Genomic DNA, 23,510 nt, shown 5'->3' on the forward strand with positions numbered 1-23,510 from the left:
AAAATGAAGCCACCTTCTGGACGGCAGATATCACGGTTGCTTACCTCACCAATATGGAAGCAGTCCTGGGACATACTTTTCAAGGTCGTTTACTCTGGAGGACCAGAACTTAAACCCAATTTGCATGTGTGGAATTCTGAGGAAGTTCTCCTAATCTACACAGTACCCTCGCTGTGTGAAAAGAAAATCAACCAAACTGTTTAACTCCATGTCTTTTAAAAAATTGTTTATTAATTAATAAAAATAATAGAAAGAAGCCGGGCATGGTGGCACATGCCTTTAATCCCAGCACTTGGGAGGCAGAGGCAGGCGGATCGCTGTGAGTTCAAGGCCAGCCTGGTCTACAAAGTGAGTCCAGGACGGCCAAGGCTAACACAGAGAAACCTTGTCTTGAAATATATATATATTTTAGAAGGAGGAGAAGGAAGAGGAGGAGGAGGAAAGGAAGGAAGGAAGGAAAGAGCCAGGCCTGGTGGCAGCAATGCACTCGTTATTTAAATTTTTCATGGCATTAGTCATAAGAAAAAATATAAAATAAAGCAGATATAATTAATTGTCCAGGCATGCACCACCAGGCCCTGCTTCCTTTCATTTCATTTATTTACTTACTTATTTATATTGGTTTTTTGAGACAGGGTTTCTCTGGGTAGCCTTGGGTGTCCTGGAACTCTGTTTTTAGACCAGGCTGGACCCAAACTCACAGAGATCCACCTACCTCTGCCTCCCAAGTGCTGGGATGAATGGCGTGTGCCACCATTCTGGTCTCTTTATCTCCAAGAAAGTTTCTAGGTAGTCCTGGGAGTTCCAACCTAAGTCGATCTACACATCAGTTTCAAAGACAGTCGGGGGGGGGGAGAGAGAGAGAGAGAGAGAGAGAGAGAGAGAGAGAGGGAGAGAGAGAGAGAGAGGGAGAGTCTATCTCCAAAAACCTTAGATAAGTAAGTACATAAGTAGATAGATAGATGAAACACAGAAAGAAAGACAAATGGAGGCCAAGCATCATAGTTTCGTCATGTAATCACAGCAGAGACAGGTGGACTTCTATGTTTGGTTTTTCCAAGTACATATTTAAGTCTTTATTCAGCTATCTATCAAGGATAAACTGGTCCTTTATTTAGTGTAGTCTCCATACCCCACGTGTAACCATGGAAATCCCTAACTAGATGAGGCCTGCCTCCAGCTCAGAGTTTCACTTGCCTCTGCCTTCAGAGCTATGAGATGCAAGGCCTACAGGACCACACAGAGCTGGCTTCTTTAAGTTCTGGTTTCAGAACTTAACCCCAATGTGCATGTACAGAATTATAGGGAAGCCTCTTCTGATCTACACAGTTCCCTCGCTGCTCCATGAAAAGACAAACCACATAAAGGCTTAACTCGCTCTCTCAAAACAAAAAACAAAAATTAAGAGCTGGATGGAGAGGTGGCTCAGAGGTTAAGAGCACTGACTGCCCCTCCAGAGGTCCTGAGTTGCATTCCCAGCGAGCACACGGCGGCTCACGGCCATCTATAATTTGATCTAACGTCCTCCTCTGGCGTGCAGGCATACAGGCAGGCAGATGGAGCACTGTACACATAATAATGAATAAATATTTTTAATGAAAATAAACTTTTAAATTAACCATAATGACAGGGGGGAAAAACTAGTTCAGAATCTTTCAGTAGCCAGGTAGTGGTGGCACATGCCTTTCTTTAATCCCAGCACTTTGGAGGCAGAGACAGGAGGATTGTTGTGAGTTTGAGGCCAGCCTCGTCTACACAGCGGGACCAGGACAGCCAAGGTTCCATAAAGAAACGCAGTCTTCAGGAACCAAAACCAAAACCAAACCAAAGGGCACAAAAAAATTTAGACCGAGGAGCTATACCAGACCTCTGAGACGGTTCCTTTCATTTTATTTGCCTTTATTTCATTTTATTATTTTTTTTCTATTTCTTTTTTTGGGGGGGGGCAAGGGATTCGTCTTTCACGTTAGGGTTTCTCTGTGTAGCCTTGACTGTCCTGGACTTACTTGCTTTTGTAGACCAGGCTGTCCTAAAATTTACGGCAATCCGACTGCCTCTGCCTCCCGAGTGCTGGGATTATTGGCATGCGCCACCACCGCCTGGCCTTATTTTAATTTTTTTCTGTGCATCAGTCGGTATGAATGTGTCAGATCCCTTGCTAGTGGAGTTACAGACTGTTGTGAACTGCCGTGTGGGTGTTGGGAATCCAACTCAGGGCCTTTGGAAGAGCCGACAGTGCTCCTCACCACCGATCCATCTCTCTAGTCCCATTTGCTTTGTCTTCATGCTCTCTTTCGTTTGAATTCTGAGGCACCGCCACACAGGGGCAAAAAATCTTCCGAAGTGATCTTCTCTGTTTTCTGTGTTTACCATCCCTCTAGATGGCAGGGACTTAAATCCAATTCACACGGGGTGGGGGGCAGGGGGGCGGAGCGGAGGGCCAGGGGCGCGGTGGGCCAGGGGCGGGGCCTGGGGGGGACACTTGCAGGCGCGCGGGGGATGGGGGGGTATTGTGAGGAGCCTCTCACCCCTGACCTAGAAAGTACCCTTTAAATTAAAGGTGTAAAAAAAAACCAATACTACAAACACACATTTGTTTTGGAATATAATTTATGGTAGAAAGAAATGTGTGGGTTCGCATACAAGCCCAAACATACACAAGAGACTGGAGAGAACAAAAGGCAGAGCAGCCGATGCCTGTTCTTTTCGTTCAGGGTACTATTTATGTGAAATGGGTTGGAGTCCTTCCTAGTCCCCTCTACCATGACCTAGAAGTGTGACTGTCTTATGCTGAAATCAGGAAGCAGTCCATTTCTGGAAGAGGAAAGAAAGGGGTGCTATGAGTTCAAGGGCCAGCCTGGTCTACAAAGTGAGTCCAGGATGGCCAAGGCTACACAGAGAAACCCTGTCTCGAAAAAAAAAAAAACAACATAAAAAAATCTTAAAAGAATCCCAGACACATCTGCCGGGTATGGTATGGTGGTGCACGCGTTTAATCCCAGCACTCGGGAGGCAGAGGCACGTGGATCGCTGTAAAATTTCAGGGCCAGCCAGACTGGTCTACAAAGCGAGTCCAGGCATCCAAGGCTAACACAGAGAGACCCTGTCTCAAAAAGCCAAAAAAGGAAAAAGAAAAAAAAAAAGAATCTGACATCTAAACTTTAACCAACCTGTTTTTTTTTTCAAAACAGGGTTTCTCTGTGTAGCCTTGGCTGTCCTGTCCTGGACTCGCTCTGTAGACCGGGCCCACCTCAAACTTATAACGATCTGCCTGCCTCTGCCTCCTGAATGCTGGGATGAAAGAAAGAAAGAAAGAAAGAAACAATTAAGCATCTCAGCAACAGATATCAATAGGGCTTTATAGATGTCAGAGGAAAGAAAGAAGGATAGATAACAACCTATGCAGAACCAAAACCCAAAGCTTGCTTGTCTGTCCATTTTAATTTGTTTTTGCAAGACCAACCTGGTCTAAGTAGTGCTCTCTTGAATACTTCTTTAAAATTTATGTTGCTTGTTTTTAGTAGTAAGTCATCAATTACTGTTTAGCCAATCCACAAAAACAGTATGACAATATAGTACTCAGCACTATATACAAATATATCCCCCCACACCCCCCTCCTCCCACACCCCCCAGTGCCAGGGAGCCTGTGACTAGTTGATGTAGTGCTTGGCTCTTGACCACGCCATAATGAAGCCCCCATGTGGATGGTAGCCGGATCTCAACAATATGGAAGAAGCTATGTGACATACTTTTCAAGCCCCCCCCCTTTTTTTAAACCGTTATTTTATGTGCATTGGTATTTGGCCTGCATGTGTGTTTATGAGTATCAGATCATGCAGTTACAGACAGTTGTGAGCTGCCATTTGGGCTCTGAGATTTGAACCTGTGTCCTCTGGAAGACCACTCAGTACTCTTAACCACTGAGCCATCTCACCAGCCCCTCCAGGTCTGTTTTGTTCCCTTTTTACTAGGCTCTAGAGGACAGAGTTTTCAGAATTTTCAATTCTGAGAAAGTACTCTCTCTCTCTCTCTCTCTCTCTTTCTCTCTCTCTCTCTCTCTCTTTCTCTCTCTCTCTCTCTCCATGAAAAGAAAAACAACTAAAACTTTTAGCTCCCTGTCTTTTAAAAAACAAAAGGAAAAAAAAAGGTGTTTTAGATAAAAATAATGACATAGCTGTTACTTTTTAAAGACCAAGAAACGAATATCTGGAGAGATGACCCAGCAGTTAAGAGCACTGCCAGCTCCTCCAGGAGAGGCAGGCTCAATTCCTGCATCCACATGGCAGCTCACGACTGCCTGTAACTCCAGTTCCAGGGAAATCTGACACCCTCCCACAGACATGCTTGCATGCAAAGACAAAACAAGAATACATAATACACATAAAATGAATAAATATAAGTGTTAATGCCCGGCTGTGGCTCTGGAGAGGTCCAGGGCGGGGTCTCTGGTGCTGGATGTGGATGACCTTCCAGAGTGCCTCATCTCTTGGGTGGCCAGAGCTGATAGCTCAGGCAACCAACCGATCAGGACTGAAAAAGAAAGGAGGGAAGGGGAAAAGAGCCCAAGGTCTCTTCTCTAGGGACTGGCTTTACTGGGTCTAGGAGGAGAACTTAAACTGCCCACGATATTTCTATGGCTAAGGCCGTAAAAGCAGCTTCAGGCTAGAGACTGCATGGGGGTCATAAAAGGAGGCTCTTTGACCTGTAGATGGGCCTCCTTGCAGAGCTCTCCAATAAGCCAATGTAAACTTAGGGTTTTAGCCATAGAAGGCTGATGCCTTGAGTCGGCTAATTTATTTGCGAATAGTCAAGAGAAAAGGTTCAATAGAAGAGGCAGATGAAGTCAGGTATCTTAACTTCAACTGAAGTTAAGCTTCCCACTTTCAGTAGCATTCATTGTAGAAGACCATACTTATACTTCTGAGAAAACATAATTAATTACCTCATAGTAAAAAGAGTACAATTAATCACAAAAACAGATGAATTCTAAAATATAACAGGTTACATGTTTTAGAGCTAAGCATATCTTAAAGATTTATTTATTTATTTATTTATTATGTATTCAGTGTTTGCCTGCATGTACACCTTCAGGACAGAAGAGGGCATCACATCACATTGCATTATAGATGGCTGTGAGCCACCTTGTGGTTGCTGAGAATTGAACTCGGAACCTTTGGTAGAGCAGGCAGCACTCTTACCCACTGAGCCATCTCTCCAGCCCGAGCTATGCATATCCTATCTATGTATCCATTACATAAGTTCATAGTGAGTTCAGAATGACGAAGGTTGCCAGGGCCTAAGGTTAATAGTGTCTGAAACTTACAAGAGTATATGACTTATCAATTAGGACAGACTAACTATACATTATCCAGCTATCTCTTAGTACATTATGTGCTCAGGACAATAATTTTATGTCTTTCATTCTAAGACACAGAGTAAATTCAGACCTCTCTAAGTAGCTTCATTCCACTTAGGTTCATGCGAAATTTAAACAAACTTGCCTATATTTATGGTGAAATACCAGGATTCCTGGTGCCATCTGGAGTCAGGGCTTATCAGAAGCCACAAATCTGCTACAAGGCTATTCTTAGTGAGGCATCTGGAGGTCCACAAAGGTATTCATTGCAGCCATAAATTAACTTTAACTTTTAAAACTATTTGAAGCAAATTATGATTTCCATATTCAGGGATTAATTCATCTGAATAACAAACAGTGCATCTTCAACAAGATCCTGTAGGAAGTTTGTTCAGTCTTAGCTGGTCAGTACCCAGAAAGTAGCAGTTCACACCAATGCCAGATGTTTTAATGCATCAATTACTCTTTAGCCAAACCACGAAAACAGTATGACAACCTAGTACCTAGCATTATATAGAAATATATGCTGACTCAGATAAGTAACTGAATAGACAAATACATAATACACATAAATGAATAAATATAAGCATGAATATAATTGAAGAGGGCATGTTGTTGCTGGGAATTGAACTCAGGACCTTTGGAATAGCAGCCAGTGCTCTTAACCCCTGAGCCATTGCTCCAACCCCCATTTTATTTTTTTTAATGCTCTCTTTTGTTTAAATTCTGAGGCACTGTCACAAAGAAAAGAATATACTTTATAAAAAATTACATTAGTCATTGCTTTTGCTCATAAGCCTCAAACTATTAACTCTGAGCCAACACCAGGCCTCTGAGAAGTCCTGGGACAGTTTGAACTGTTAAAACAAACCCTCTCTAAAATATAGAAAACAAAACAAAACAAAACCAAATTCCAGCACTTGGTTTGCATCAAGCAAGTTCTACAGAGTCCTTTTTGGGAAAGTCACAACTACGCAGTGAAATCCTTGAGTATACACACCAAATAACCAAATACAGAATCAAACCATGCAGATAAACTAATGACTACACACACACACACACACACACACACACACACACACACACACACACACACACCCCAAACCAAATCCCTTGCTGAGATAAACCAAAACCAAGACAAAACAGTTCACAATCTGGAAGCCAAAGGCAAGTGACTCTCTGAGTTTGAGTCCAGCAAGCACCTTACCACCATTCATAATTCTAATCTCAACAGATTTGCCCTCTTTGTCTGACTTCTGAAATACCAGGCATGCACAGGGTTCCCAGACACACAGGCAGGTCGGTAAAATCTATGTACATCTTACCTTGTAGACTGTCCTGGCAGATTGCTTCCTTGAAAGTATTTCGTGGTTGCTGTATGCTCCCTGAGGATTGTGCCCACTCCTCTCCATGAACCTTCAGTTGCCCATGAAGGTCTAGATGGAGCCACATGTTGCTGGACTCCTCTTCCAAGTGCATGCATGACTGGCGATATCCTTTGATAACATCTGTTGATAACATTGACCTGAAAGGCAAAGCCGCTCTCACTGGGATTGCTTAGTTCCACCCCAAGCCAGGTGGGAGGGGCCTTTCTGAGTTTACTGACAGTGCTTTAACTTGTCTCCTGGGCTGGGGACGTTTTGCACACCTTTAATACAATCACTGAGGAGGCTGGAAAAGGGTAATCTCTGATTTGTTGGCCAGCCTGCTGTATTTACTGAGTTCCTGGATTGCCAGAACTACACAGAGAAGCTGTGTCAAAAAGAAAACAAGAAATGGGCACCTGCATTTATCCTCTGACCCTCACATACACAGATCTCTTCCCCTGATCTGGAACCACAAGATCCTCTAAGGAGCCTCATATAGCCCTCAGGGAAAATGACAAGCCTAACCCTTTACTGATAAGAAACCTATTCAGCAGGAATCCAGAGATTCCTGGAGGTAACCAGCATCCTGAGGACCTAGGCTAAGGTGCTAGCCTTAAGCAAATGGCCTTTAGTCATACCTGGAAATGCTGGGATTAAAGGTGTGCACTGCAGCTGACACCACCTTCACGTGGTGCTGAGACTTGAACCCTGGTCTTTGGAAGAGCAGTCACACTGCCAAGCATTCTCTCCAGCCCTTTGTCTTCTTTTAAACAGATGTTGTAACCCTGGAAATCAGTTTGTTAAGGAAGGTGGAGTCAAAAAACAGGTGAAACACTTACAGACATAAAATAAGAGCTAGAGAAAGAGAAGAAAAGGGTAGGACGAACAGGTCCAAGTTTCAATCACATTACAAAAAGAACACCTTGGGGGGAAAAATAATAAATTAACTTTTAAAAAAAATGGCTCAGAAGAGCACTGGCTGTTCTTAGAGTGTCCCTAACACTCTAAAATGAGATCTGGTGTCATCTTCTGGCCACCTAACAGAATGCAGGCAGAAAAGTGTATAAAAAATAGATACATCTTTAGAAAGAAAGAAAGAAAGAAGGAAGGAAGGAAGGAAGGAAAGAAAGAAAAAGAATCCTTTGGGCAGAAAACCCTGGGTTTCTCTTTACTCACCTGGAGCCACAAAAGTGCAACCAATCAGAATTACCTGCAGCCTGATAATTCATCCTCTCATTTACATAGTTAAAATTGCATGATGGGAAATGGCAAGCAAATTTGCTCACCACAACCAAACAAGGACTTTTTCCGGATGGCTACCCAGAGACCATCAATCAAATGCAGACATGACTCAATGTTGTTTCACAAGCGTCACTGTTCTTTTTTTTTTGTTTTTGTTTTTGTTTTTTTTTTCGAGACAAGGTCTCTCTGTGTTAGCCTTGGCTGTCCTGGACTCGCTTTGTAGACCAGGCTGGCCTCGAACTCACAGCAGTCCGCCTGCGTGCGCCACCACACCCGGCTTTGGTCTTAAAAATATGGAAATGATAGGATGTTAATGATTTAAGATCCAAAATGTTTATGTAAGATGGTTGAATCTCCAGCTTTTTTGTTTTGTTTTTGAGACAGGGTTTCTCTGTGTAGCCTTGGCTGTCCTAGGATTAAACTCAGGTCCTTGGACTTAGCCTGTAATCTCTGAGCCATTGCTTTACTCTTGTACTCACTTTGTAGACAGGCCTAGCCTTAAACTTACAGAGCTCTGCCTGCCTCTGCCTCCTGAGTGCTGGGATTAAAGGCGTGTGCCACCACGCCCGGCAATACTTATGTTTTTATATTAGTTTTAGTCCCTCTGTTTTTAATCTGCCTGGGTAGTCCGTTTTAACTTCTCATGAATGTTCTCCTGGCATAATAAAGCTTGGTCTTGTACTGTGCACACCCAGAAGGGACAGACACACATCTGCAGAGACCTGTGGACCTTGGTTGTCAGTTACTGAAAATCATATTTTGGAACAGGTTTATTTCTCTTTAGATTTAGCCTGGAGCTATTCATGTGGAGCAGGATGTTCTCCTCCCTGATATCTACCCACCTCTGCCCTCTGCCTGCAGTGCTGGGAGTAATAGTGAGCCAGCACCTTGACGGGCAGCTTCTCTCTTTCTTTCTTTTCTTGTTCTTTTTTTTTTTTAAGAGATGATTTCTTTTGTAGCCGTAGCTCTCCTGAATTCACTTTGTAGACCTGGCTGGCCTCAAACTCACAAAGATCTATGTGCCTATGCCTCCCAGGTGCTGGGATTAGAGACATGTGCCACCATGCCCCGCATCTGGGGCAGTTTCTTCCTGATGTCCACAAACAATGAACTATTAGCTCATTATAAAATATATTTAAGTATAGGAGATCAAATGTGCCTTTCCTTTTTTTTTAAGATTATTTATTGTGTACATACGGGCTCTATCTGCATATATGCATGCTAGCCAGTAGAGGGCGTTAGACCACACTGTCGATGGTTTTGAGCCACCATGTGTTTGTTGGGAATTGAACTCAGGACTTCTGGAAGTGCAGCCGATGTTCTCAACCTCTAAGCCTTCTCTCCAGCCTGTGCCTTTCCTTTATGACTAAGGTTGGGTTTGTTTTTGAGAGAGAAGAGGTGCTTGTGGTGAGGATGACTGAAGTCATCAAGCAGCTGCAGACCAAGGCAACTGTGGGAGAAGACGCAGATCAGATGCACTAAATTCTCCTTTCCACAAGGTGGCGCCCCACACCAGGTAATACACATCCTCATTTCTTCAAGTGACACGCGTGACCACCTTTGGCCAGAAGAGGTCGCAGCAACACCACTCTTTTGTTCTCACTACCACACCTTACAAAGTGAAGTGTTCTGGTTAGATGGAGAAAAATAGTGTTTTATTTCCTGTCACTAGTATGAATTACGAGTTGACAAGGAGCCTTGTTCTATCATATAATATATTGAAGGTCTTTGTTGTTACTTACTAATATAAGAGTATGAGACTAAAAGAGCCAGAGGCAAATCATTTTTATGTGCAGATAGTATAATATTTACGAAAGTACCAAGAGCATTGAAAATGACATTATCAACATAAATAAAAAATTTCAAGCTGACTGACCATTAATTACTATAAATAAATTTTGTAGAAAAAAATCAAAGCAAAAGCATATACTAATGAGTATTGAACAAAAAGACTGCAAGTACTCTTTATTTTTAAATTTTATTTTCATTATATTCTGTGTGTGTGTGTTTCTACATTTTTTACATATATGTAAAAGTATGAATGCCTGTATGACATGAACAAAGTAAAAATGTCCTGAGGGATAAAAAGAAATAATAGAGGAGAAGAGAAAAGGGAGAATAACAGCATTGTGTGGGTGGGTGGGGAACATGCCCCAAAATACAGTACATACTTACATAAAGTCACACACACACACACTTGTGCAGCAACAGAAAAATTGCTCTGTGTGTGTGTGTGTGTGTGTGTGTGTGTGTGTGTGTATACCTAACAAAGGGCTTTGCTCTGTATTTATTGACCATCACAGAAAGCATCACATGGGCAAGGACTGAGCAATACTTAAACGAAATCTTTAACAGAGTTTTAGAAGATATTAAGTCACTGACACCAATTGATTCCAACTGACTCAGAGGCCAAAAATTACTTAAAACAGCATTGTTTATCAAGTAATACCTGAATGCTGTATTCCGTATTTATGGTGAATATTCATTTATAAAATTTTCAACCTAGCAAATTATTATTAAAACACATATGCATTATCCTTTGTCAGGACATGGAAAAGTACTGTGGTTTGAATAAAGTTGGGATCCTAAATGCTCATATAATTGAATGTTTGGTGTCTGGTTGGTGGAACTATTGGGAAAAGACTTGTAGATGTAGTCTCCTCCCCCCAGGAGGTGTGTCACCACCATGGGTAAGCTTTAAGGTTTCAGAAGGCCACACCATTCCACACCGCCCCACGCCCCACCCCCCCAGCCACCATGTGCTCTCAGCTACTGCTCCCGCATCATGCCTACCTGACTGCAGCTGTGCTCCATGCCAGGAGGGTTGTTTTAGGGTTTCTATTCTTTCTAATGAAACACCATGATCAAAAAGAAAGTTGGAGAGGAATGGGTTTATTTAGCGTACACTTCCACATCACTATTCATCATCAAAGGAAGTCAGGGCAGGAACTCTAGCAGGGCTGGAATCCTGAGGCAGGAGCTGATGCAGAGGCCATGGAGGGTGCTGCTTACTGACTTTTCCCTCATGGCTTGCTCAGCCTGCTTCTTATAGAACCCAGAACCAGCCCAGGTATGACAACACCTAAATGGGTTGGGCCCTCCTCATCAATCACCAATTAATCACCTGCTCTCAGATGACTTGAGCTCAACCCCTGAAACTGTAATAAGCCTCCATTACATGCTCTCTTCTCTAAGCTGCCTTGGTCAGGGTGCTTTTTCACAGCAGGAGAAGAGTAGCTAAATCAAGCACATGATCTAATATTATAACCATGTGTTAGGGTCACAGATGTTTATTACATGGAAAGGCCAGGGCAAGTAAGTTTGTTTGTTACACAGCTCTCTTTCTCTCATTTTAAATGATTTATTCTTTTATGTATATGAGTGCTCTGTCTGCATATACACCTGTAGGCAAGAAATGGGAATCAGATCCCAGTATAGATGGTTGTGAGCCACCATGTTGCTGGGCAACTAATTCAGAACCTCTGGAAGAGCAGACAGTGCTCTCAACTGCTGAACCATCTACCCAGTCCCTATATTGTTTTCTTAAAGGCAGATTAAATAAATAGGCTGAGTACCCAGTAGAATAGCAGTCTTAGATGACATCAGTGCACTTTATTAGCTTTGGCTGTGAGGTCCAGCAAAAGTTTCAGTTCCAGTCTCTTCAAAAGTAAAAGATGTTTCTGTCATAACACACTGACACCGTACACTAGACACAGAGTTTGAAGTGTAGTCACCTGTCACTTCAGCACACTCTCATTAAGGATGGACGCCCTCCCATGTCTTAGGCCTGTGGTAGAAGTGTGAGATGAAAATGCAGAATCTGTTGCGCTGTAATAGGTCACACCGTCTTCCATTGGGTCCTTTTCCGAAGTTTGGCATATTTTCCTCTATTTCTGCATGACACAGCAAATTTTGCAAGAATAATGACAACCATAACAATGCCTGCTGCCATTACCATTTCTTTAAACAATTCCCACCATCCATATAGTGGGGAACATATAAAATCAAGCTGTATAATTCTTGCTACATAGTCAAAAAAGCTACATTTTCCAATTTTGCTATGCCAATCTTTATGAATCAATGAGTTAGTTCTTAGTATTCCCACTAGTTTATGTGTTTCTTGCATATTTCTAGTTAGGCTAGTTTGGGCTGTTTTAATTTTGGTGTGTATGCTTTCCAGCTGTTTTTGATTAAATTCTGCTAATCTTGGTAATTCCTCATTTTTCTGTACAAATTCATTGTAATGTTGCTTTTCTAATTCTTCTATAAACATTGTTGGTGATGTGTATATGTGTGTCATTTGCAAAGAAATACTGGTTACCTGTGTCTTGTTCATGGCATGTAATATAGAGCAATTATGAACCAACCAACAGCCTGCCTGTAGGGTAAAGGCTGTGTTTGTGTCGTTCATAGTTTCTTCATTTAGGTTGGTACAGCTAATATTCATTATTGAGTTTGTACACACCAAATGGGTCCAATCTCCCATGTCTTGGATAGTATCTGTCATGGTTGTTGCTGTTAGCCTGGTCTCAGTTAGCTTACTTAGTGGGAGGTGTGGATACACAAATGTTTTTGCCCCCAATTGGTAACATTCTTCTTGTGGTACGTATGCCAGTGTACCATTTAGGTTTAGGAATAAAAAGTGGTCCACCGGTGTTATCCATTTACTAGTGACTGATTCCCAGGGGTCTAATTTATGTTCCCATCTCATGGGTATGGGTTTGGTGTGGTACGCATTAAAAGCGTTATCCAAGAATACCTGGATTACATGTGTTGTACAAATTCCTTCTTCGCATGATGATTCCTCGTGTGGGTTTAATAATATTTGGAATACTGTAGATTTTCTTCCTATTCCTGCTGTGAAGAGTGTATCTAATTCTCTGGTGCCTTTTTCTGCTGTGAGTTTGTATTGTAAGCACATAAGTGCATTGTGATTATTTTTGACTTGGTCTGTTAGCCATTGTTCTTTGACATTCCATTCTTGTTTTAAAAGTGCCATTTCTGCTCTCATTTGTTGGTTTAAAATATTAAGTGCATCTATAGAGTTAGAGATTGCTGCTAAAGCTTCAGATGTTTGCTTGTTTGTATTTTCTATATGCATTAATTCTGCTTTGATTGGTTCCAGCATGGCTGCTGTAATTCCACCTCCCATTATGCCTCCCATGATGGCGCCTGCCATGGCTGCGCCCAAGAGTATACCTAGTTGTAAGGGTTTTCTCCCTGATTTTACTGGTGTAGTATAATGTAGCACTGGAAATTGTATTACATCCATTGATGTGCAATAATGCCTAGGTGGGTCAAAGATAGTTAGGTCTACTTTTAGAGATATTTTTCTTACATTTGGGAAAAGTATCAATTTTGCTAGGCTGCTCATGTCCGGGATTATCATGGGTGCCTCTACCACTTTTACTGGTCCTGGTGGTGGATATAAATATCCTTGTGGGAAGTGTGCAGAATATAATGTATAGCTATGGCCTTTGCCTTCAATTGTGCCTCTATATAATAATTTGCCTTCATGTGGTTTAATGTTTGGCCAAGATGAGTGGGTATAATGCAAGTATCATAATGCAAGTATCTTACTCTATCCCAGTCAATGAGGCCTGTATGGTTCATTCTTTTTGGTTTATGTGCTATCCATTCCACTTGTTCCCATTCCTGGTATTGCTCGTTTATTGACCAGGCGGAAAAGTAATATGGAAAGCCTGTGTGTTCATATGTAATTTCATTTTCAAATTCCATATTCAAGGATTTCCAGAACCATAATGATTCGTTTAGTCCTGTGCTATAAATTGGGTGGATGTTTTCCATATTTAAATATTTGTTACCTCCGTAATGTAAAAGCAGTTTTTAATGGGTGCTACATATATTGGTTCTAAATCTTGCATTAACAGGAGTTTATATGTGATATTTTCATATGCTTTATTTATATTGATTATTGAGGTGTTGTATTTATGATGTAAGGTCCCGACTACTTTTCTTGGTCTATAAATTGTACCTTGTTTAATTTCTATATTATATGGTATTGGATATTCATCCAAATCTGAAGCATAATGTGCACATACTGAAAAAGTGATTGGTTCGTGTTGAATGTTACATCTAATTTCATGAACGTTTACTGCTGTAACGTTAAAGGTGATTTTGTAAGGTAGCTCCGTACCATTGTAATACCAATATTTAGTCATGTTGTATAAGTTGGTTGTATTTTTAAGAAATAAAACTGTATTGCTTGAATCTTTTGTATATGTTATGTTTGTGGTATTTATCATGGGTAAATGTGGGATGGGTAAGTTTGCATGTCCTAAATGGGGTATGCATACCCATATAGCAGTATTGCCTGTGTTATTGTAAGCTTGAATTGTTAATCCGCATAAATGTGTTGGCGCGGTGCATTCATATCTATATGTTGATTGTCTAGCCACTGTCCATGGTTGTGGGATAATTTCTGTGAGTACCATTGGCATTCTCCAGTGTTCTACACCCAGAGGTAAGATTTTTTCTAACATATCTGTGGTCCATTTGCCTCCTTTGATGGCAGATTAACAGTATAATTCCATCTACCATTGTGTTGATTTTTGGCATATTCTTTGCCTGTATAATCTACTGGATATAAGTTTCCATAGAATGGTAGGTTTAGAAAGTCTGCAACACATAAAATGTTATAGTCCCCTGTAATATTGAGTTTACTTATGAAGGAATTTGGGCATCTATTTCCCCATGGCTTGGGAAGTGCGGGAATTCCTGATTTAACAAAATTTGGGTTAAGTTTGTCTTCTACTTGCTCACAGCCCCTTGTTAGTGCATTTGAGGGCTCACAACTACGTGGTCCTGCGGTTGGTGTAGCTGCAGTTATGCCCTGCTCTGTAGTTGTGCTATTTTCTTCCCCCTCATTCTCATAATCCTCAATATTTTCATAATACTCATAATTATATTCCTCCACTTTTTGTGATGTTTTGTTATAGTATATGCCTGGTAGGTTATTCCAGGTACTAGAGAACATTGGGGCGAACCACGTTCTCACATATGTTGTATTCATGGCCATTCCACATGTGAAAGTTTCAAATAATTTGTCACTGGCATAAAAATCATAATATTCTACTGCCATAGTTTTATATTTGTTGTTAACCTTGAGTGTCATGGTTTTTTAAGTCATGCCAAGTTTTCCAGGCTGTTGAATATATGGCCATATGACTAGTTTTATTTGCCCATAATTCTATCCAATGACATTTTAATGGGTTTTGTTCATCTAAGCCTGTTGCATTCATGGTCATGTCTAGCATGAATGTTTTGTGATGGTAGGATGCGCCCACTGCCATAGAGTATTGGTCGCAACCTTTATACCATTGGTATTCTATGCAGTAAGAATATTTTTGCCAAAAGCTGTTAAACCTGTTAACAACCTGAACCCAATCTCTGAAATCTTTCCAATAATCCGGGAATCTATTGGTTATATTATATATAGGGTATGTTTTGAATTTAATTGAGGTGGGTGTGGAGGTGCCCCTTGCATTTGCCCAAAAAGTGCGACCAACAAGTAGTATATTTTAAGGCTTTTGAGGCTCCATGATCCTTGAATGTGTAGTTGTTTGCCTGCCATATTAGTGTGCAGACTCCTGTTGTGGCGTCTAGTATCGGGAAAACAATCCATATAAATGCAGCAATCACCAGGATGGTTATTGCGATTATTTTTAGCATTTTGTTCCATGACCATATGGTTCATGAGATATTTTCAAGTTTTGCCAAGCGTAAGTCTCCCTTACCTTGGGTAATCCAGAGGTTGTTTCCCGGTCCTGAGGCCACTATTTCTGCTCTGGTGATGGAATTGTCTTTGCTGTTTTTATTGATGCAGATGTGTGGTCTGATTGTGTATCTTCCTCCTGTGGGTAATTTATATCTAAATTTAGTTTAATTACTTCTTGTAAAGGGCTATCTCTATTTAGTCTAGGTCTAGAATTTAGTTCTATAATAGACCAGTTTAATGCCTTCTGTAAGGGTTCTCCATTTCGATGGGTCAATTGTGTTTTTAGTAACCCATTAAATCTTTCTATTGCTCCAGCTGCGGTAGGGTTGTATGGTTGATGAAAATCCCACATTATGCCTAAAAGCTTTGCTGTTTTTTGTGTTATTTTTCCCATAAAGTGTGAGCCTTGGTCTGACTGTATTGTTTGTAGAGTGCCATACTGTGCACACCACTGTAAAAGGGTTAAAACACATGTTTCTTGATCTGGCTTACTGCCGGCTTTGGCTAGTCCTAGTCCCGTGGTTGCATCCACCATAGTGCATGCATACTGGTTTCTAAAGTTTTTAAGTGGTCCAATGAAGTCAATTTGCACCAAATAATTAAATCCCATCCGATGTCCAATGACACCATGGTAATTATGTTTACATCGTAAGTTTTCATTTGGGCATTGGGAGCAATTCCTTAATGCTTGTCTTATTGCATGCCAAGAAATACCAATATTCCTTTTGTCAAACCAATGTTTGAGTGCATGTGCACCAATGTGTCCCATTTCCTTATGTAGTGCAATAATTTCATCTTTTGTTACCTCGATGGGTTCTACATTTGGTTTGACCAATTCATAATTGGTCCTAATAATCTTTTTAGTCGGATTAATATCCTGGATTTTATAAGTTTTCTTAATTTTAACATTGGCCACAATGGCTGCTAATTTGTCCACTATATCATTATTTTTATGCATATCATCTTGCTTCTTAGTATGGGCATCTACATGAAATACTGTAATTTTTATTTGTTCTCCTAATATTGCTAATTCTTTCCATGCTTTCCCTGACCATAATGGTTTACCATTTATTTTCCAGTTGGTCCTTCTCCATTTGCCTGACCAGACCGCTATCCCATTTGCCATACACCATGAATCGGTGTACAAATTTAGAATTTTCCTATTCTCCTGCTCTGTTTGTCTAGCCGCTAATAATGCTGCAATTACTTCAGCATGTTGGGCAGATTTTCCTGTTCCCTGGTCAGTCACTATTTTACCATCTTCTGGCCTGTAGGCAGCAGCTTTCCACCTCACTATGTTGTTGGTTGTCGTAGATGACCCGTCCGTAAATCATACATTCAGTATTTTCTTGCTGAACTCCTTAGGGCCCCACAGACCAATGGTCTGATCTGGGCCAGGTTCAGTGCCCTTAGGTATAAGACTGGGTGGTATCAACCAGGTTGGGTTTTCTGTATTCCCTGATCTCAGAACTTCTTCTGAGGCTTGGGATATACTGCCCTGAGTTGATACTTTATTGTGTTTGAAAAAGTCTGACAGGTACCACTTCCAGTGAAGTACTTTGCCTTCCATGGGTAGTCCTGCCCAGGCCTCTCCAGGTGCTTTTATCCAATCTATAATGGGCATTTCTGTTCAGATCACGGTTGGGTTATTCTTTATTAGTGAGTGGGTGGTTCTGCATGCCTCATATGTGGTTCAGATGGTCCTCTCGAATAGAGAGTATTTATTTTCTGACCATGGGAACTTTTTGCAATAAAAGCCAATTGGTGTTAATCTACTTCCTTTTGCAAAAATATTCCAATTACCATATCCCTTTGTATACAATACTTCTATCATTACGGTATCTTCCTTATTAATGTAGCCAAGGGATTGGTATTGTCTGATCAGGTCAATCATGGTTCTGACCGCCTTTTCCTGAGCTTCTGACCATTCGAAGTCTAGGGCTTTTTTAATTATTTTGTATAGGGGTTGCAATAAGAGCTGCTGATAGGGGATGTGTTGGAGCCAATAGCCAAATAATCCTATCAGATGTTGTACTTGTTGTTTATTTTTAGGCTGTTCTAATCTGTCCAACTTATTTATCACTTCTTCTGGTATTTTAGGCCCTTCTGTGGACCAATGTACCCCCCAAAATTTTACTTGTTTGCTGGGTCCCTGGACCTTTGTCTGATTTATGGTCCATCCTTTATCTCTTAAATGCTGTATTAAATTTTTTACTGTATTCTGAATTTTATCCTTATCTTGCCCATAAATCATTAAATCATCAATGTAAGATACCAAATCCACCCCCTGGCAATCAAAATCTTCTAGGGTTTTCATTAGAGTTGTATGTGCTATAATTGGACTATTTAGATAGCCTTGTGGCAATCGTAAGAATTTATATTGTTTTGATTGCCATGTGAAAGTTGTTATTTCCTGTGATGCTGGGTGTAATGGTATTCCAAAGAACATATCTGAGAGATCTATAGTTGCCATCCACTTTGGTGCTGCTTGTCTTATTCTTAAAAATATAACCTCAATGTCAGGTAAGGTTCCTGGCATTTTTGGACTTAATTCATTAATTTTTCTATAATCTACTGTAAATCTCCATTTGCCATTTGGCTTTAATACTGGCCAAACGGGTGAATTATAATTAAAGCTTTGGGTAGGTGTTACTATGCCTTCTTTAAGCAGTTCCTTTAAGGTGTTTGTAATGTCCTCTATTTCCCCTTTTATAGGATATTGTGGGGTGAAGGAGGGCTTAATTTCTGGTAACCTTACTGGTTCTATTTTTACTTCTGCTAAATTAGTGAAGAATTTTTTAATATTTTTGGTTTGCAAAAATTTTGGAAAAAGCATCTTAATATGATTTATTCCTAAAACACTTGAGGGTGCAGTAAAGCTTGCCATGTCTAACTCATATTTTTTACCAAATAAGTCTACTGTTACCTTGATAACTGGTACTATTTTAGTTGAATTTACTCCTTGTATCTGTATATTTTTGAATCCTTTGTTTTGGTTTGGGTGACAGTTTATAATACTGATTTGACTTCCCATATCCAGTAGCCACCTTACTAGTTATAATTTTCCATTTATATCTATTGGGAAGTTAACAAATGGTCTGGAGTCTAGGTCCTGCCATTCCGGTTCCGTTGCCATTGTCTGACTTGTGCTTGTGGGTGGGGGGCCCTGCGGCCCCTGTTGCCTAAAAAAGGTCTTGTCCTCAGGAAAGGTCTTATCACTGCTCTTGGGCGGTTGGAATTGTTGTTAAAAGGTCTTATAGGTGTGCCCCTAAATCTGTTGAACATGCCGGACTTATTTTTAGGTCTTATAGGCATTTGGAGATTTTGTCTGCCGAAGGGTTTTAATTTGATATTCTGGAATATCAAATTGAATCTTGGTTTTTGCTGTCTAGGTTTGACTTTCGCTTGGAAAGATACCACTAGTTCTTGTTCTAATTCTCTGAAGCCTTTAAAGAAATTAATAGCTTCTGCCACTGTTTGGCAGCCCTGAATGCTTCCTGTCAAGCTCATTTTCAGATGTTGTGGAGCTCCTTTAACTATAATTCGCTTGAAGGATGGCAAAAATGGTGCTGCCTGGGATGTGTTAGCCTCATTGTATATGAACCATAGAATACCCAGTTTTCTGCAAATGTTAATTGCCTCTGCATAAGTTGTCCATCTGCCTGCTGTTTCAAATTGTGTTAGATCTAGGGTGGGGAAAGCTAAGCGCCAGGCTGCAGTTATCCAATCCAGGAGTGGGTGTGTGTCACCTTTAGCGGTGTCCAACACATGTTCCAATGCTTCATAGATAGACGGCTTCTCCACGATTCCCTTAATTTTCCTCATCTCCTGTTAAGTTAGAATGATTGTGTCAGCCCCTTTTTCCCACAATCTGACCATGTATTGTGCATCTTTCTGACCATTTTGGGCATAGTCCCGTCTTAAATCTGCCATCTCCTGTGGGGAGTATGGTCTGGACTCTTTGACCTCTGCTCCCTGGGTATAGTGGGGCTGTCTGCCGTCGCTGAAAGGATTCAGACGACTGGCAATGTTCCTGATTGGAGTCCTTTTACTTGTGGTTACTACCGGGAAAGAGTATGAGGGTTCAGATGAACTGGCCAGGTCCCTCTGTTTCCTCACTATATTCATGGCTAGCCTTTTGCCCATAATTCAGTCCTTGTCTATATCCTGTATAGTTTTCACCAAAATTGCTGGTACTTCATTTTGGGGCGCCTTTTCTACCAGCGGTTGCACTACTGATGGGTCGATAAGGTCTATTTTTACATCAGTAGGTTTCATGCCAATTCTATTTTTAACTGTCTGGGCTGTTCCCAACTATTTCTGTTCCTCTGCAGTTTCTGGGGGGCTTCCTGTGGCTGGATTTAGATGTAAACCCCTCACTTTCTTAAAGACTTCATTTCCACAGCTTATTTGCCAACCAGTATAGCAGTTTAACCTCTCTTTTCCTAAGGTACCACTGAAGGTTACTCATTTGAGTGCTCTTGATTAATTTTTCAAATTTTAGATCGGCCAATCTTTCAATTCGTTTACTGAAAAAATTCAGCATTTGTTTGAATTTAGTTACTTTATATTGAGTTTCTTTCCTCTGTGCCTTTACTCGCTCTTCCTCCAGTTTCCCGGAGTTGGCTTCGGGCACTGAGTTCGTCCTACTTCTGCACCCTTAGGGAGGGTGGTGTTTTCGGACCCAGGTTTTCCCTGCTCCTTTGACCCGCTCTTCCCCCAGCGAACTGGGGTTGGCTTCGAGGAGTCTGGTAGTCGCCTAGTAACTCGATATAAGTTTTCGGCCAGATTACATGTAAGCCTTATGTAAATCGGGGAAAGTCAACATATAGTAATCCTCTCCCCAGCCTTGTTCCAGATCCTGGCGACTATGCCAGTTGTCGTGAGCAGAGAGTTTACACTCAGGATCCGGGACAAAGGAGGCGGGCGAAGTGCAAGTGGTACGTTTTAGCAAGAGAGATTTATTAGCAATACAAAAGCAACTACAGCAAAAGGCGGCGGCTACGGCTCCAAGGCCGAGCCACCAATACCATTCCATCTCACTCTTAAAACTATCTTAATTCTAATAGGAGTAGCATTTAGCGTCTTATAATATCAGTGTTCTAGGAGCTTATGCCATTAGGGTATACGACCTGATACCGCGACGTTCCGTCGAACAGGTTCGCTGCTGCGACTCGATTCAGTTCTCCTGTTAGATTATTCGTCGATTGTTCAGGATGTCTCGTGTTGTCGTCTGACAGCATGTCTGTCTGCTCCGTCCGGGAAGAGCGCCTCGTCGTCTGACAGCGTTTCAGGCAGTCATGGTGATGGCGAGGCGAGGATGTAGTTTCAGTCTGTGGCTTATATATCCTGCTTGTTAACATCCTAATTACTTATCACCAACTTGCAGTTGTGGCTGCTCTTAGGTCAAAATTTACTACTAAGGTTTTATCTATCACTCACACACATGGTCACACGTCAGCTTTTGGACTGTCAGCTGCTCTCTACACTGGGCTTTGAATCAAGCCCTTACATGTTTATTACACTGTCTCTGCATCCCGAGTGCTGGGATCAAAGGCATGCGCCACCACACCCAGCCAGTCAACAGCTCTGGGGAAGCATCACTCATGTCTCATGATGTTGAACCTGTTTATACTCACCATTTGGGTCAATAAGAAATGATGCTACTCTTGTCTTACTAGTGGTTCTTCCATTCCAACATCTGTGATCCAAATTATTCATCAGCCCCAATGTGGTCTTTCTACTTTTTTTGTCTGTTGTCGCTTAGAAATTGGTGTTGAAATTAGAAACTTTATGAATCACTAGGTAAACTGCAAGAGTTAAAACATGTACATGAATGATGACAATTTACATTTCACAACTATCAAGATATTTTATTTAAAAAAAAAGGAATAGCTAGCACATTGTGTTAGCATACTGTGCCCAGTCTGCCTAGCAACCTATGATGTCATTACCTGCCTGCCAATAGGTATGCCCCTGCTCAGGATTATATAAAAGTACAAACCTCTTACCTCCCTCTTTTGTTCCTTTCTCCTCTCTTGCTGTCTTTATTTCTCTATCTCTCTTCCTGTCTCTCTCTTTTTCTCTGGGGTACCCTTCCCCTATGATAAGCTTCTCCATGTCATATCTGTTGTGTGGCTTACAGTCCATATTTAAAACATTAAAGAAACTTAACAGTTCTGAACTCTGATCTCTTCAGGAACTAATGTTGAGTGCACAATCAGGATATCTGTGTGCTCGCTGTTTTCTAAAGTCTCACTGCTTTTCTGACATACACCAGGTCAAAGGAAATCATCGGTTAGGGACAAGGGGATCTTTTTTTCTGAGTCATTTTCTCCTCATGTGCAGATGCCTGGAGGGATTTTTCTCCTCAGATCTGAGATGCCTGCAGCACAGCAAAGGGAAGAGGCTGCATAAGGCAATGTGTTCTTCAGAGTGTTCAGGTTGAAGAACAGTCCCTCAAACACTCAAGGAGCACAGAAAAGGCTGCAGAAGCCTTTGTCAATTGTCTTTTATCTTGGGAGAAAGGAAACACACACCTGCTGGAGACCATGCCTCTGTCAACACTGCCTTTTGTTTTGCTCCCCATCTCTCCAGCAAAGGCAAAACAAAGCGGGATGGAGAAGCTAAGCCCCCTTGAAAACCTACCTTGACGTGCAGTGAGACCCTCACTCCCAGGACAGGAATGCTAACTGAGAAGTGTAGTTGGTTAAAGGAGTAGAGGCCAGAAGGTGAAAAAAGGCTGGAGATGAGGCTCAATGACCACCTGCTGTGCTTTTATCATGTAATTCCCAGGTACTTGGCAGGTGTTGAAGAGATGCTGCTTTGACATTCTCTGGTGCAAGGTCTCAGGCTATTTAGTGCTCAGTGCCTGTATCTGGGGTCTCTAGGCTGGAAGATCTTTAACCCTAGCTAGAAATAGGACAGGGTCTTTCCCTTTAAATTGTTTAGTGGGCTGTGATCAAAATAGAAGCCCCTTTCCATGATTCCCATGTCTTCAGGGCTTGGCCATGCTGGTCTGTTATCAATTAGAAAGGTCAGTGGGAGCCCTGGTGTATAGAACAAGTAAAACAAAGAGGTGAAAATGTAGTAAAGCAAACAAAAACATGTATGTTGGTAGCGGTAAGTGCAACAGTGCACTTGCTGTGATAAGAAATGACGTTAAGTTGTCCACCTGAGCGTAACAATAAGCATAATACAAAATGAGTGACATAATCCAATACCTCATTGGCTAAAAGGAGCCATGATTCCTCCCCACATAGATAGGGTATATAAGCGGAGAACAAGGCCACTTCCGGCTGGCCATGATGTTTACAAACTAAGACCACTCCACTGTGCTGACCCCAAATCCAAAGACCCATCAGAGACCAGACTAGACTGGGGCCCTGACCGAGAAGAGGAAGCACACCGTGAACCACTCAGCGCACCGGGACAGATGGCGAGCCTGACCTGTGAAGCCATCCATCAGGCACAGCTGTACTCAGCAGACCAGGAGCGGTATTGGGATGTCTGCGTGAAGTGCGATGAGTGAGTGACTAATAAAGCATCTGGAAAATCTCGATACTCATTTCCTTGAGGTTCTTCCTTCCCTCGACTCACGACATCTGGTTAAATAAGTCTAGCAACAGGCTTCAGTTTCTATTAGTTCAGAGCAGGCCCAGGGCACCATTTTCTGGGGCAGCCAACCAGAGATGATGTAGCACAGGCTCTCTAGCCTAATGATTACCTAACACCACCCCTCAGGAACACCCCTAAAAGCCTTTAAAAACAGCCTACAAGTTCACGGGGTGGGGGGGTCCCTCCTGT

At 41.6% G+C, this 23,510-nt stretch overlaps 1 long non-coding RNA gene across 1 annotated transcript; it reads right to left on the reverse strand.

Annotated features, from left to right (window-relative positions):
• Nucleotides 1-11,730: 11,730 nt before the first annotated feature.
• Nucleotides 11,731-21,483, reverse strand: LOC311594312. Its single transcript, XR_014778045.1, has 3 exons — nt 21,344-21,483; nt 20,837-20,983; nt 11,731-11,859 (listed from the first exon to the last, which is right to left on the reverse strand). It is a non-coding gene; the product is annotated as an uncharacterized lncRNA (long non-coding RNA).
• Nucleotides 21,484-23,510: the final 2,027 nt, after the last annotated feature.

The sequence above is a fragment of the Acomys minous genome (genome assembly GCF_964271855.1).
Source record: "Acomys minous genome assembly, chromosome: 3".
NCBI lineage: Eukaryota > Metazoa > Chordata > Mammalia > Rodentia > Muridae > Acomys > Acomys minous.